Source organism: Hakea prostrata, chromosome 2 (assembly GCF_041222555.1).
Source record: "Hakea prostrata isolate BN-2017 chromosome 2, UWA_Hpros_2, whole genome shotgun sequence".
Classification (NCBI taxonomy): Eukaryota; Viridiplantae; Streptophyta; class Magnoliopsida; order Proteales; family Proteaceae; genus Hakea; species Hakea prostrata.
In genome coordinates, this window is record NC_142601.1 from 21,107,190 (window position 1) to 21,122,394 (window position 15,205).

General features: G+C 37.4%; 2 non-coding genes across 2 annotated transcripts; both read right to left on the minus strand.

Annotated features, from left to right (window-relative positions):
* Positions 1-8,628: 8,628 nt before the first annotated feature.
* Positions 8,629-8,931, minus strand: LOC149024017 (signal recognition particle RNA). The gene has a single exon (XR_016171974.1).
* Positions 8,932-14,696: 5,765 nt separating this feature from the next.
* Positions 14,697-14,998, minus strand: LOC149024018 (signal recognition particle RNA). Its single transcript, XR_016171906.1, has one exon.
* Between the last annotated feature and the right edge of the window lie 207 nt (positions 14,999-15,205).

Sequence of the window (15,205 nt, forward strand, 5' to 3'; positions counted from 1 at the left end):
CGGTGGAGGCAGATTTAAATCAGGAATCTCACTGAGAAAAAATTCAGTTCCTGTCTGCGATGGAAGTGTGCAACTGTTTGTGTACAATCTGCCGGCAAGATTTAATCTTGACCTACTCAGTGACTGCCAGCACCTGAATGTCTACACCGATATCTGCCCTCACGTCCCAACTGCAAACAGGGGACTCGTCAGCCTCTACCCAACTTGGTTTGCAAATGGTCTTCCATTGCTTCGGCCTCATCTTCCTCAAAATCAAAGAGTCATCATCACCCACACCACAAGGGAATGTGAGAGCAAACCTCCCCACCGGAGACATCCTTGATCACATGCCATGGGAATTCACAGAAGAGTTCTTCCCAACATTCATGAAAAGACTCGGGTTTCTTTTTTGGGTAATTTTCATCTGGACCCCTGAGGTTTGGTCCAGGTCACTTTTAGTCCGAAAAAAAATTCTGTTTGCATATGGCTCCCCTGAGGATTCAAAAAATGACTATTTAAGGACAAATCATAATTTGATGACCAAAATACCCTTATGGTGCAATGGTCAAGATTGTACCATATATGTCATTCCGATCTAACGGTTTATAACAAATTATAATTGTAATTTTAACCTTTTTATTTTATATTGAAGGCTCTTAAGAATTCAAATTTACAAACTTATACCCTTCGATTAAAACTCAAACGGTGGAAGAAGCCATTTACGACATCAATATACACAGATGGCATGTGATTACTCTTTATCAGGAATAGAAAATAAAAAGGCAAAGGACAGGAACTCACAGATGGCGAAGAGAATACCTGCTTTGCTAGCATGTGTGATCTCCTCATTATTTGCTTTTCGCTTCTGATCTGGAGTTCGGCTTGAAAGGTATCCTCATTATCCTATTTTCTCTCAGAAACCTTCATTTTCTAAACTTAAATAAACAACCTTTTTCCTTCACCAATCTTACAATCCATTTCAAGTTAAAACCATTTCTACTTTCTCAAAACCAAATTTATCAACGATATCCTGGTTCCCGGATCCTGAAGCTTCTGAACTACGACTCATCTTCAAAGATTTCGATGAACTCATGGGATCTATCTCACCTCCATTACGAATCAAACCAAATCCAGAAGTTGAGGTTTTCCATTTCCACTCTCTATCCTGAATCAACTGAAGCCGTTCGAGCGTTTGAATAGAAACCGTAATCAATACATCGTAAGAGCTCGATTTTGCAGCTAGTTTCGAAATATAATTTACCTACCCTAGTTTTCACCTGACAATGCCGGAACACGTTCGTATAAAACCGGGTTAGAAGCATCTTTGGAAGAAGAACTTTGACTTTGAATACCGTTCTGCAATTTCCGTTTAGGGTTGCATCTTTTCCTTAAAAGTGAAAGAAGAGTATAAGAATCTCAAAAGGAACAAGAGAGAGAGAGAGAGAGTGAAAAAAGAGTAAGAAAGGGAAAATGGTGGATTTCCGAAGGGATTTTCTCTTGCTTATTTAACAATACAATGCTCTGTTGAAGAAGAATTTTCTGCTCTCATGGAGACACAGGAGATCTACGTTGATGCAAGCATTTTCGTCTCTCTTCTTCATCTTTCTTATCTTCACCGTCGATAAAGCCATTAGAAATTGATTCTCTTTTACCATTTAATTAATGGCTTCTTTTTATTTTGTAATGGGAATGAGATTGCATTGAGTTTTAATCAAAGGGTATAAGTTTGTAAATTTGAATTCTTAAGACCTTTCAATATAAAATAAAAATATTAAAATTATAATTAAAATTTGTCTTTTTAATATCAACCATTAGATCGGAATGACATAAATGGTACAATCTTGACCATTGCACCATAAGGGTATTTTGGTCATCAAATTATGATTTGTCCTTAAATAGTCATTTTTAGAAACCTCAGGGGAGCCATATGCAAAGAGATTTTTTTTTGGACTAAAAGTGACCTGAACCAAACCTCAGGGGGTCCAGATGAAAATTACCCTTCTTTTTTAGGTAAAAAGACCCGGTTGAATTTTTATAAAATGGGTTTAGATCCAATAATTTAGGGGTTTTTAATCTCAACCGCATGTTTCGCATTTTCCACGTGCCACTCATTGCTGTCACACTGCTGTGCACTGCAGAGAGATGTGCACAGCAGACAATTTTTTCCCGGTTTTCTTTTGCACAAAGATCTTGTAATACCATCTTCATTTGATGACAACTCACATCACTAATCTCCCTATTTGCCCCCTCCAATTGGCTTTCCTTTGCACAAAGATCTTGTAATACCATCTTTATTTGATGATAACTCACATCACTAATCTACCCTATTTGCCCCCTCCAATCTGCTAGCCAATTGATTGATAGTCAAAAATAATCTACTTTATTTGTTCCCTCCAATCTGTTAGCTAATTAATTGATGGTAAAAATATCATTTATGTTAGCTAACTGATTGATTAATTCTACACCTTTTTAATTGATTGTAAATACCTTTTTTTTTTGTACATTTCATTTTAGGTAGACATTTTTTGTATTTTGCATTTCATTTTAGGTAGGCATTTTTTGTATATCTTGTATATATACCTCTTAAGGTATTGCAATAAATGTACCAATTTACGACCCAATATGCAAGTTTACGGTTTGAAATGTGACTAGTTAGAAAAGTCGTTCAAAGACTGCCATTCATAAGGCTTTTAAAAAGGGGTTTACAGGAGGGGTCCGGTGCTCGCTTAGTGGCAAAGAGGTTCACTCAACAATATGGGCTTGATTATGGGGAGACGTTCAGTTTAAACACCTCGACACTGGCATGGCACATTTCCCTATCTTTCTTTAAATTATGACTTCAAGATGATCTGAACTGTTCAAGATGAAATTACTTTTCGGTAGTGGTCAATGATGAAAAACTAGGTGCATTCAAGTAGAATTCTTCAGTGCTGCCGCACACCATACAAACTATGGTTTAGATCAAAATTTGTGGTCGAGAAAAAATATCGAACACTTGTTTCACTTCGTTTCGGATAAATGAGTTTCTTTTTGGTAGAATTTAACTGCGAAACGAGTTTTGATCTTGACTATAGGCTGCAATGCGCAACACCCAAGCAAAATCCGCAATTAAGACCTAAATACTATATGTAGTATATTTATTTTCACAATAACAACTAAAATACTTTTCCAGAACATATGTAGGACACTAATGAGTGTAAAAAGGTGACTATTCGATTGAGAAAACCAAATTTTGTTGGATTTTGTTTTAAAAATATATAATATAATATAATATACTATTTAGATAAGTTTCAAAATCATTAAAATTCTATCTCCCTAGTTTTGTTTTAGGACTCTTGTTTCTATAGGACTCTTCTGGATGTATATTAGGTAATTTAATTTACCCTATATGTTTAGTCCCACATCGGATGGAGCTAATGATTATATGATTATATAATCATATATAGCTCCTAAGTGGGGTGGATGCTAGTAGAGAGCTATGTGTGGATCACACGCATGCAACGAGCTGGACCAAGTCGGGCGTGGTTGCGGTAGTGGTCTGTAGACCCTAGTCTAACCAAGCCATGGGGCACTATAATATTATATAAATAATATTAAGTGTCTATGATGGGACTTGGGACTTGGGGTCGTGGGTCATGGATCTAGAAAACCCGATTTTGGATTTTGCAGTAGGGAGGTGACTGATCATACAGTCACAACCCTTTGCAGGTGATCTTACGTACATGTGCAGCCCTCTGAAGGTGTCCATACGAGTCAGTAAATAGATGTTAAGCTCTGAACAAGATTCTATTCCGTTTTTTGTGAAAAACAGAGTTTCGAAAATCTAGTGTTAGAAAATTCCTTCTTTTGTTTTCTTCATTCGGTGCTGTGTATTACCTTCGGATCTCCTTTGCAAGTAGATTCTGTTGGAGTGCTGCCTTCGGATCTAGGAGTTAAGGAAAAGTACGGTTCGTACACCTCAACTCACCCTGTGAGAGTTCGTGCTGTTTTCCTTTCGCTCATTCTACTACATTCGTAAGTGATTCTGACATAAAGAATACGTTATATATTTATTTCTTTTGATTCTGTAATTGATCTGTCTGTACTGTGCCTCTGGTCTTCTGGTTCTAACAAATTTGGCACCAACTTGGATAGGGAAAACCACATAGCTCAACTTCCAACTTGGATAGGGAAAACCAAATTTGGCACCTCCTAATCCAACCCAACAAGAGTTGAACCAACATTCAATCAGCTTGATATCCTGCTTAGTTACAAACTCATGCTATAAGGAGGCAACCATTTTGAAAGTTTTTCGATGTGGGACTCCAGAGCCAAACAAAATGGTAGGGCCTTTGTTGCCAGATTCCGCAATAGTATTTGCTTGCCTTAGGATAAACATGAACTAAGTTATTTGAAAATCATCACGCAGATTGCAAGGAAGCAATGTGTGCACTTAATAGAAGCCAAATAACCTGGAATGCTTAAGCATTGGGTTGGTTGATGGGGTTTTGAAACTTTCTTCATGTTTTCAGTCTTTGCATTGTTGTTATATTAATAGGAGCGATAACCATGCATCAGATTGCTTAGCTAAAAGGTCTACTGTTTGAAATTTCTAAAGTTTGGTGGTTGTCCCCACCACCTTTCCTTGTAGATCCAACTTTTTCAGCTTTTAGCCATCTCACCTTAGAAAGATTAATATAAATGTTTATTAAAAATTACAGATTGGATGTTTTAGTGGGACTTAAATTCTGGATCGCACACTTTAGTATCTTAAATTACAAATTGCATGTTTTAATAATCATAAGTTGCCTAACATTCCATCTATGATTTCGTTAAGTCATGAGAAAAATGACCATATTACCCTCATAAAGTCAAATAACATGGATACCATTTTAAAACCCTCTCATACCCAACCTTTTTGGTAGGTGACAGGAATACTCTCTTCACTCATATTCTACCTATACCTCTCATATTTGGAATTTCTTAAGTTTGGTGGTTGTTCCCACCATCTTTCCTTGTAGATCCAACTTTTTCGGCCTTTAGGCATCTTACATTAGAGAGCTTAATATAAATGATTATTTGACCAAAAAGAAATTATCACTCATCTCCTCTATATCCTAAGAATGAATAGAAGCTCGGATGGGGGAGGTGGGGGTCCAGAGAGATGCTTCATCGTATCAATGACCTCTTTGTTGTCTGACGCGATTCACAATTCTCTATAACCATTGCGATTTGCATACACCATCATTGCATGACAAATAACAAGGGTGTCACCTTGAATTGTACTTGCAAATGAACAAAGAACTGTGTTTGTTTATTTCTTATATTAAGACTTGTGTTTGTTTATTTCTTATATTGATCATGCAAATACAATATGGGTTATACCATTTCTTGCATTTATATGGTGGTGTGAGGTGGGAATTCAAACTATAGAAATACTCCTTTATCAAATAAAATAGATTTTACATAAGTTGATCCCTTCTGGAAATTAAATACCACGCTTATTTTTGAACACGAGTAAATATTAATTATTATTGCTATTTTTTCTTTTGTTAGAATAGGTAAGCATTTATTTCATTCCATTGATAATAATGGAACATGTAAGGACAAAGAGAAGTAGACCTATTCCATGCCCAATAATTATCGGTATGCAATGGGTTGGCCCCTTTTTTATGAGTATAATAAGTATTTTGTTCTTGGAAGTAATGTATTTTGATTAAGTTATTAATATGGGTAAATATCACTTACCTCCCCTCTTAGCTGGACAAATAGCACTTACACCCTCTCTTAGTTGGATAATATCACTTACCTCCCCTCTGTTAACTTTCTCGGTTAAATTTAACTTTTATCGTAAATATTTTTCTAAAACCCCAAACTATCCTTGGCTAAAAATATTTTTTTATTTTAAATCATAAATTACCGTAATCACCTTAACAGTTAAAATACTAAATTACAGCTTGGTCCGCTTAAGCAAGGTTCTGGTATCGAAACCTTGTGGATGCAAAAAATCCCCGCTGGGAGACTCATCCACCATAGCCAGGTGTGCGACCCGGGTCGAACACCGGATTAGTCAGGGCAAAGCCTTGGAAACCGGGGTTGGCAACCAAAAAAAAAAGGTAATTTTTAAAAACCAAAACACCTAAGTTAAAACCCAAATTATCTTTAATTATTAAAAGCCCAACATACCTTTTTTGTTTTTAAATAATTTATCAAACAATTAAAAAACCCAAAATAGTAGTACGTGTTTAATTTTATCAACATACCTTTTTTATTTTAATTGCATTTTTAATTTTACTTGATAGTAGTAAGTGTTTTTTTAATTGTTTGATAATTTGAAAAAAAAAGGGTATGTTGGGCTTTTAAAAATTAAAGATAATTTAGGTTTTAACTATGGTGCTTTGGTTTTTAATAATTATTTTAAGTGAGGGTAATTTAGTATTTTAATTGATAGGGTGATTATGTTAATTTAGGGTTTAAAATAAAATATATATTTAGCCAAGGGTAGTTTGGGTTTTAGAACAATATTTAACAGTAAAAATTAAATTTAACCGAGAAAGTTAACAGAGGGGAGGTGTTTGATATATTTGCTAGGTAAGAGGGGAGATAAGTGATATTATCCAACTAAGAGGGGGTGTAAGTGCTATTTGTCCAGCTAAGAGGGGAGGTAAGTGATATTTACCCTATTAATATTAAATTAGGAGAAAATGTGAAATTAAGATAAATTTTAGTGCAAGTTTTTATTTCTCCCTTATACTTAGAGTCTATTTACTAAAATTTCCCTACTCTAACTTTCACATCTGATTCTCCCATAAAACCAAACTTGCACCTCTCCTTCTCCCTTGCTATTTTTAAATTCCCAACTTCCCCTATATTTTTCTAACCTAGTTGATTTTTCTCTTTCTTTTTCCTGTTCCTGTTTTTAAGAAGTTCATTTTAGTATTAAAAAGATGATGATAGTTTGGCGGCACAAGTAGTAAATTTGAACTAGATAATATGAACCGATTGAAGTTGAAAGTAAAAAAAACTAGTTGGATTAGGAAAATATAGGGTTAACTTGGATAGTTAAACATATCAAGGGAGAAGGAGAGGTGAGAGTTTAGTTTACTGGGAACCAGATGTGAAAGTTTGAGTAAGGGAATTTTAGTATGCGTTTGGTAACGTTTCCGTTCTGAGAAACCAGTTCTTATGTAAAACTGTTTTTTAATGTTTCTGTGCTAAAAGACCGTTCTTTACTTGAAAATAGGCGTTTGATAAATCCGTTTTGAAAATATTTTTAAAACACTAAATAGAATATGTTAGTGTTTTTTTTTTTTTTAGTTGAAAAATAAGTTGGTGTTTGATAAACTTGTTCTAAGGCTTCAATTTGAACCAATTTTATCACTTCTGTTTCTGTTATTTGGTAAAAACATCTTTTTTATGTTCTGCAAAAAGCGTTTTTTAGAACACTTTTCTGACTGGTCCGTTCTTACAGAAAAGAAGAACGAACCGTTTTATCAAACGCCTCTAACCTGTTCTTCCGTTCCTAAAGAACAAAAGAAAGCAAAAAACCTCTTTTAAGAACGTTATCAAACGCGCCCTTAGTCAATAGAGTTGAAGTAGAGAGGAATGGCATAAATTTGCTCTAAATTTTAAAATCCTTCTTCTCTCTTCTTCTTTTTCTTTTCTTTTCATTTTTTTTTTTTTTTTTTTTTTTTTTTTGACTTCAACCCCTTTATTAAGAGGTGCCGGTCATTATCGACCTAGCAATCCTTTGAATAAAATCCTTCTTTTTCTTATGACTATGCCAAGTCAAAAACACATCAACTCTCAATTAAAAATAGATGGTTGTGGCATTAAAAACTGGTACATGGAGCCAACATCCAATGAGTGGTTTGGATCCGTGCCACATGTCCAAATTCCTCATACACGCCCTCCTAGAATTTCACATGATTCATTCTCCTCTCTAACATGGGCCCAATGATGAGTATAAAAAGGTGATCGTTTATTTGGGATCATCTCTTGGGTACTATGGGTTGAAGATACAATGGTTTGTTATCCTTCCACCGTCAAGAGCGGGAGGTTCTCATTGCTCTATGAAACCAGCCTAAAGCATTACCCTCCATCCCACATGTCCAAACTCCTCATACAAGTATCTAGGGAAACCTTTCTGGAATTTCACATGATTCATCCTCTTCTATAACATGGGCCCATTGATGAGTTTAAAAAGGTGATCGTTAAATTGGGATCATCTTTTGGGGTACTACAGATTGAAGGTGCATTAGCTTGTTATCGTTCCACTGTCAAGAGCGGGAGGTTCTCACTACTCTGTGAAACCAGCCTAACCCATTACCCACCATCCTACATGTCCAAACTCCTCATACACGTATCTAGGGAAACCCTTTAGGAATTTCACATGATTCATCCTCTTCTATAACATGGGCCCATTGATGAGTTTAAAAAGGTGATCGTTCAATTGAGATCATCTCTTGGGGTACTACGGATTGAAGGTGCATTGGCTTGTTATCCTTCCTCCATCAAGAGTGGGAGGTTCTCGCTGCTCTGTGAAACCAGCCTGATGCATTGCCCTCCATCCCACATGTCCAAACTCCTAATACACGTATCTGGCAAAACCTTCCTTGGATTTCACATGATTCATCCTCTTCTATAACATGGGTTCATTGATGAGTATAAAAAGGTGATCATTTAGTTGGGATCATCTCTTGGGGTACTGCGAGTTGAAGGTACATTATCTTGTTAGCCTTTCACCGTCAAGAGCGGGAGGTTCTCGCTGCTTTATGAAACCAACTTGACGCCTTACCCTCCACTTTAGGAACCACGAAATTTATGCTTTCGCTCAACCCACATAAGTCAACTCTTGATTTGGACCAAACAAACCAATTTTAGCACCTTCAAACTCGACTTAACAAGGGTTGAGCCAACGTTCAATCACTTTGAAGCCCCGCTTGGTTACAAGCTCCTGTTACAAAGCTCCGCAATTGATGGTTGCAAAGCATAGATCTATGAAGAGGCAAACATTTTGAAAGTTTTTCGATGTAGGACTAAAGATAAAGGCATAGGAATTAGAAATTACTTTTTAAACGTTGATTGAAGAGTAAGCATGGAAGATGACTATTTTATCTTTAAAATTACCTTCTAAATCATGACTCTCAGACATAAATATTTTATTCTCTCTTGATGAATAAATGAATTCATTGACCAAAAAGGGGAAAAAGAGGGGGGGGGGGGAGAGAAGGGAAGCCCACTAAAACAAAGAAAATACATGCTATAGGCAATAAGTTTCTCTTGCAACCATCATAGAGAGTGTATACTTTGAACTAAAGGAAAATTGTAAAACTGGGTAAAATAATCTTAGTTTTCCTCTCCCTTCTTTTTCTCTTCTTTGTTAGAGATTTGAAATCATCAAGAAAATCTCCATAGCTTAAAAATGCCACTTGGTAATACAATTCATTCTCCTGTAACCATCTTGCTCCAAGACATACGAAAAGGTAGGGGTTTCAATCACAGATGTAACAACCCCCTTAATTCTAAACCGGGATCCGTATTGCAGGTTCGATAACCTGAAAGTCCAGCCAGAATAACTTGTGGAGTATCCAGATTGAAGTCCATTATCCATACCCTGAGTCCATGGATATGGATTCTGCTGATGAAGAACTTGCCTTACTGAGAAAGTGGATTACCAGTCAGATTCAGGGTGTGTTTGAAGATGTCCGGAACCAAAGTAAAAACTCCCCACATGTTGTATAGGGTTAGGTTTGAGTTGGGGATCAACCCCTTGAGCAAAGCACCCAAGTCCTGAAAGTACTAGGGGGCGGTTGCTTAAGGCGGTTGATTGACCAAGCAACCGCCATGTCTACTTGCGGGATTTTTACCCTAATTTGCCCCCAGTCCCATATATATAGGTAACCCCGACATTTTTACGCATTATTCTATTCAGGATTTCTGCTGCGGACAATTAGGAGGCAGAGAACACGTGCTGGAAGGTGAGAGAAGCGTAGTTTGTGAAGAAGATCCAATCCTTTGTGAGATTGGCAAGTCAAGTGAAGGTAAGTGATCCCACACTCTCTATTTTCTTTCCTCATCCCTTTGAATGGTGTGGATCTACTTCCCCTTGGCTTGGTGGATATTTAATTGTGTTGATTCTATTCCCCATCAGTGATTTTGATTAGATCCTATTCGAAAATGGATCCTTGCATTCGAATTAAAGATAGATTTAATTGAAGGAGATGATTTGAATATTGAATCATTAGAATTTTAGGGTCTTTTTTCGTGCTTGTGTTGTAGGTTCCTTAAGGACGAAATTAAGATTTAAATCTTCTCGAAATCGGATTAAAATTAGGATATCAAAAGTCGAAATTTCGGACTTAAAAGTAGTCTAGAACAGAGGCGGTCGCTTGACCCACCCAACTGCCCAAGCGACACGCTGGGTCACAGACTCACAGTAGCTCCAGTGGCGGAGCCACGTTGGGACCGGAGGGGGCCATGGCCCCCCCCGGATTTTTTGAAATTGTAGATATCCTTGTTTTTTTCCTTATTTCTCTATCTTTAAATGTAAAATACCACTATTTGGCCCCCTCCAAAAATTAAAAATAAAAATTTAAGATAAAGATGATGGGTACAAATGTCATTCATAATCTCTATTTAATGGTTATCATTAAATCCCTAGTTTAAGGAATAAAAGGTTAAATTCTTATTAAAAACTAACTTAAAAACTAACTCACGATCCATGAATTTCTCCTTATATATTCTCTCCTATTTTCATTTCTATTTATTCTCTCATGAATTTCCTCTTTTATTCCTATTTTTTCTCTTTTTTTTTCTCACACGTCTCACAAAATATTGAAGTAGTTAGCAAACTTTGGAATTTTCCTAAATCTTCTCTACATCAGGTATTCACTCTCTCTTTCTCAAATTATTCCTTTCTCTCTCTCGCACTCATGAATTTTCTATTAATTTACCTAATTTTTAATGTAGACTCTACATTAAAATATAATAATATATTTTGAGATGAGACCTACAGTGGGTCCCACATTGGCCCACATACATTCGGCCCCCCTCCATGTTCAATCCTAGCTCCGCCCCTGAGTAGCTCTAGAAGTTTGTCATTGCTCTGATTTGACTCATGTCTTCTATATATTTTTGCAACTCTATAATTAGGTGATCTCTGAGGTTCTCTGGAATTGTTGTGGGTGAGGTCTACTTGCATTTTAGTAAGCTTTTACATATTTACAGGTAAGGACACATTCTTATATATATGCGACGATATGTTTTATGATGAACTGTATAATTCTTACATGTATCATTGCTCTTATAACTTGTAGTAGTTGTATATTTCATTACTTAGTAGTTGAATGTATGCTACAGATGATGTTTATGTGTAGTTTATTACTTTGTGATATAGAATGAATGGTTATGCTATACTGGTTGATGAGATGATGTAATTATGATGGAAGGGTATCCATTGCTTGGGATATCAAAGGGTTGTGGTATGGGACACAGGGGCGGAGCAAGGATTGAACATTGGAGGGGGGGGGCGAATGTATGTGGGCCAATGTGGGACCCACTGTAGGTCCCATCTCAGAATATATTATTATATTTTAATGTGAAGTGTACATTAAAAATTAGGTAAATTAATAAAAAATTCGTGAGTGTGAGAGAGAGAAAGGAATAATTTGAGAAAGAGAGTGAATATCTGATGTGGAGAAGATTTAGGAAAATTCCAAAGTTTGCTAACTACTTCAATATTTTGTGAGACATGTGAGAGAAAAAAAGAGAAGAAATAGGAATAAAAGAGGAGATTCATGAGAGGATAAATTGAAATGAAAATAGTAGAGAATATATAAAGAGAAATTCATGGATCGTGAGTTAGTTTTTTATTAGAATTTAACATTTTATTCCTTAAAACTAGGGATTTAATGATAACCATTAGATAAAGATTATGAATGACATTTATACCCATCATCTTTAACTTAAATTTTTATTTTTAATTTTTGGAGGGGGGCAAAATAATGGTATTTCACATTTAACGATAGAGAAATAAAGAAAAAAACAAGGATATTTACAATTTCCAAAAATCCGGGGGGGGGGCGCATGGCCCCCTCCGGTCCCAACGTGGATCCGCCACTGATGGGACACATGCTAACTGATGCCCAGCACTACTATGATTGTTGGTTGATATATCTAGGGAGTCTAGATTGCATGGCTAGGTACCCATACATGCTACTACTATTTCGGTAGGGGAATTGAAGCCGAATGACCTGTGATAATAATAACGTGACTCTGTTTCATCCTACAATGGTAACCAGTCCATGCGGAGATTCAGTAGTCCATTGTTGATCATGCATTGGTAGGGTTGCATATGTTAGGGTTTGGGCTTATGGATATCCAAGGAGTGGCCGGGAGTCGTGAGGGGTGCTGAGAGCATCCGCCCCAACAATATGTAGATGACCATAGGGTTAGGGAATGGAGTCCAACAACAGTAGCCAGTCTGTGAAGGTTCTCATCCCTAAGAAGGGAAAAAAACTAAACAGAGTTGGTTGGTGCCATAGGGGAAGTATCTGGACTACATGTAGTATGTTACCGTATGACTTTGCATTGGATTAGAAACCCCGACATGCACTAGTACTTATGCCAATGGTCATGGTAAGAGAAAGTTGACTTAAACCCCAGCCATGGTTGATTGTTGAGGACTGAACCCTTTTTCTCAGGATCCTAAAAGAGGTAACCAGTCTGTAAAGGATTATAATGACTAAACCTACCTAGAGGAGGGCTGGTGTTATATCTTAAAGCATATCAATCATGTAGAGACTTACATAGTTAGATTCTAAATGCATTCATATATTTGCATAACATTCATTACATATATGCTTACTTTGATCTGTTGTCGATATGTATGTGAGAAGTGTTTTCCTTACTGAGTTCATCAGAACTCATTCCTTTTTTTTGTATGTTACATTATATTATATTATACAATTGGGTTTACCGAATCAGGAGAGGTTTCGTATGACTAGAGCAACTCCTGTGAAGAGAATGTGGTACTGTTAGTGGGAGACGGAGATGTATGTCATGAAACTTCCTACGGATGGATGGAGTGCGCTTATAGTACCCATTGACGACAGAAGGAGACAGATTGCTCAGCATTTTGAGAAGTCTTTGGAGCAAAGCTAGAGAACTCCCTATATTGTTAAAACTGAAGCAAAGGCTATAGCCCATGAGCGAGTTACTGGAATAAAACTACTTTAGTTTATTTATTGCTTCTGCTGAACTCGATAAATTTTGGAACTTAATTTCTTTCATTCTTCTTTTTGATTCATTCCTTTGGAGTATTTGGACTCCTATAATCCTTTTTAATTAATTATTCGAACTTGTTCTTGCTTATGATTATTATCACTTGCATTTATTATTGATGATAAAACCGTGGATCCTGTGACGGATCGCACCCACGGGTTGTCGGGTGGAACCGATACCGGTAGGTGGGGTGTGACAACAAAAGCCTCCAAGGATGTCCTTGTTGCACAATGGCGAGAGGTCCATATTACTTAAAGATAGGTTTCCCACAATCAGAGGAGACAGGTGGATGAGACATGATGGGGTTATCTAGGCTCTTAAGAAAAATTGGTGATCCCTAGTTTGAAGGGTCAAAAACAATAGATGATGGGGAAGAAGAGAATGACTGAGGGAGGGGGAAGGTAGGAACGAGTAGGGTGGGCTAGATGTTTGTGGAGAAATATGGGCTTGGGTTGGAGGGATTAGAAAGGGCTTAGGTGAAGTGGGAAAAGGGAGTGAGGATTTAGGCCCACTTAAGAGGGAATCATACCTATGATAGTCGGGGTTTGGTTTAGGTTGAGACAAAGTTTGGCATTGGGTTAGAGGCTGGGAGTGGGCTAAGGTGATAGGGAATGAGGGGGATTAAGAGAGGGTGGGTAGTTAGTGATAAGGCCTAAGAAAGTGGTTGTGAGGTTTAAGGGATGGGCTCAAACGGGGTGAAGGTGGGGGCCCCATTAGGGTGAGAAGGTTGGATGATTCTTGAGTTAAAGGGGGGGGGGTGTTGGTGGCAGGGACCAATTGAGAAGATTGAGTGCTGAAGTAAGTGGTTTGGAGGGATAGAGATACGATCTGGATGAAGCAAGGAGGTAGGGGGTAGAGGAAGTTAGTAAATTGTTTATCGCAAAAGAGGTACGCAAGCTAGGGAGGGTTGAGCGTATAGGACTGGGACCTAGGACGGAAGGCAGGGAAGGATTACAAGAGCTAGTCGTATGTGTTAACTTAGGCAAGAGGGTTTCCATATTAGGCATGGAGGAGGAACAAGGGATAGCTTTAATGAAAGAGGGGTTTTCTCCACTTAGTAAGGCTAGAGCACAACAATAGCATTGGCGACGACAACACTATTGATTCAGCAGGAGGGGTTGGAAATTTTAGGGAGGCATCAAGACAATGATTGGCGTTGATGCAGTGGCAACAACATTATCAAAGAAAAACATGACAACAAAGAGCCTTCAAGCCTAATATTGGGAATAACAGTTGCCAAAAAGGGGTTTGGTATCTTAACAATGACAATTGTGATGTTTCATGGTGCAAGCGTCGATTTGAAGCTTTTCGAAGATGTATGGAATTAACCATGGTTATAGGGCTAGTGAGGGTGTGGAATTAATCATTGCAACATTTGTAGCTAAAAAGCAAGTATCATGTCAAATGGAGGGGTGGCCTTTTTCTACATGTCATGAATTAAGAAGAGATGCAAAAAAGGTGATTGTTTGATTGGGACCATCTCTTGGGGCACCTGGGCTGATGGTACGTCGATTTGTTATCCTTCCACCATCAAGAGCGGGAGGTTCTCGCTGCTCTGTGAAGCCAGCCTGGCGCATTACCCTCCACTTTAGGAACCATGAAGCCTAGGCCTTCGCCCAAGCTACGAAGTTCAACTCCTAACTTGGAGCGGGCAAACCGGTTGTTGCACCTACCAACCCAACCCAACAAGAGTTGAACCAACATCCAGTCACCTTAATGCCCCACTTGGTTACAAGCTCACGCTACTGAGCTCGGCTATTGATGATTGTAGAGCTTAGATTTCTAAAGAGACAAACATTTTGTGAGTTTTTCAATGTGGGACTAAAAAGCAAAGCATGTGAATTAGAAATTACCTTGTAAATGATGAATTTTGAAATTTGAACAAGAATATTTTACATGAATATTTTACTGTTTTTTTTATGACTCACTCGGGACAAGAATATTTTATCGTTTACTCGATTGC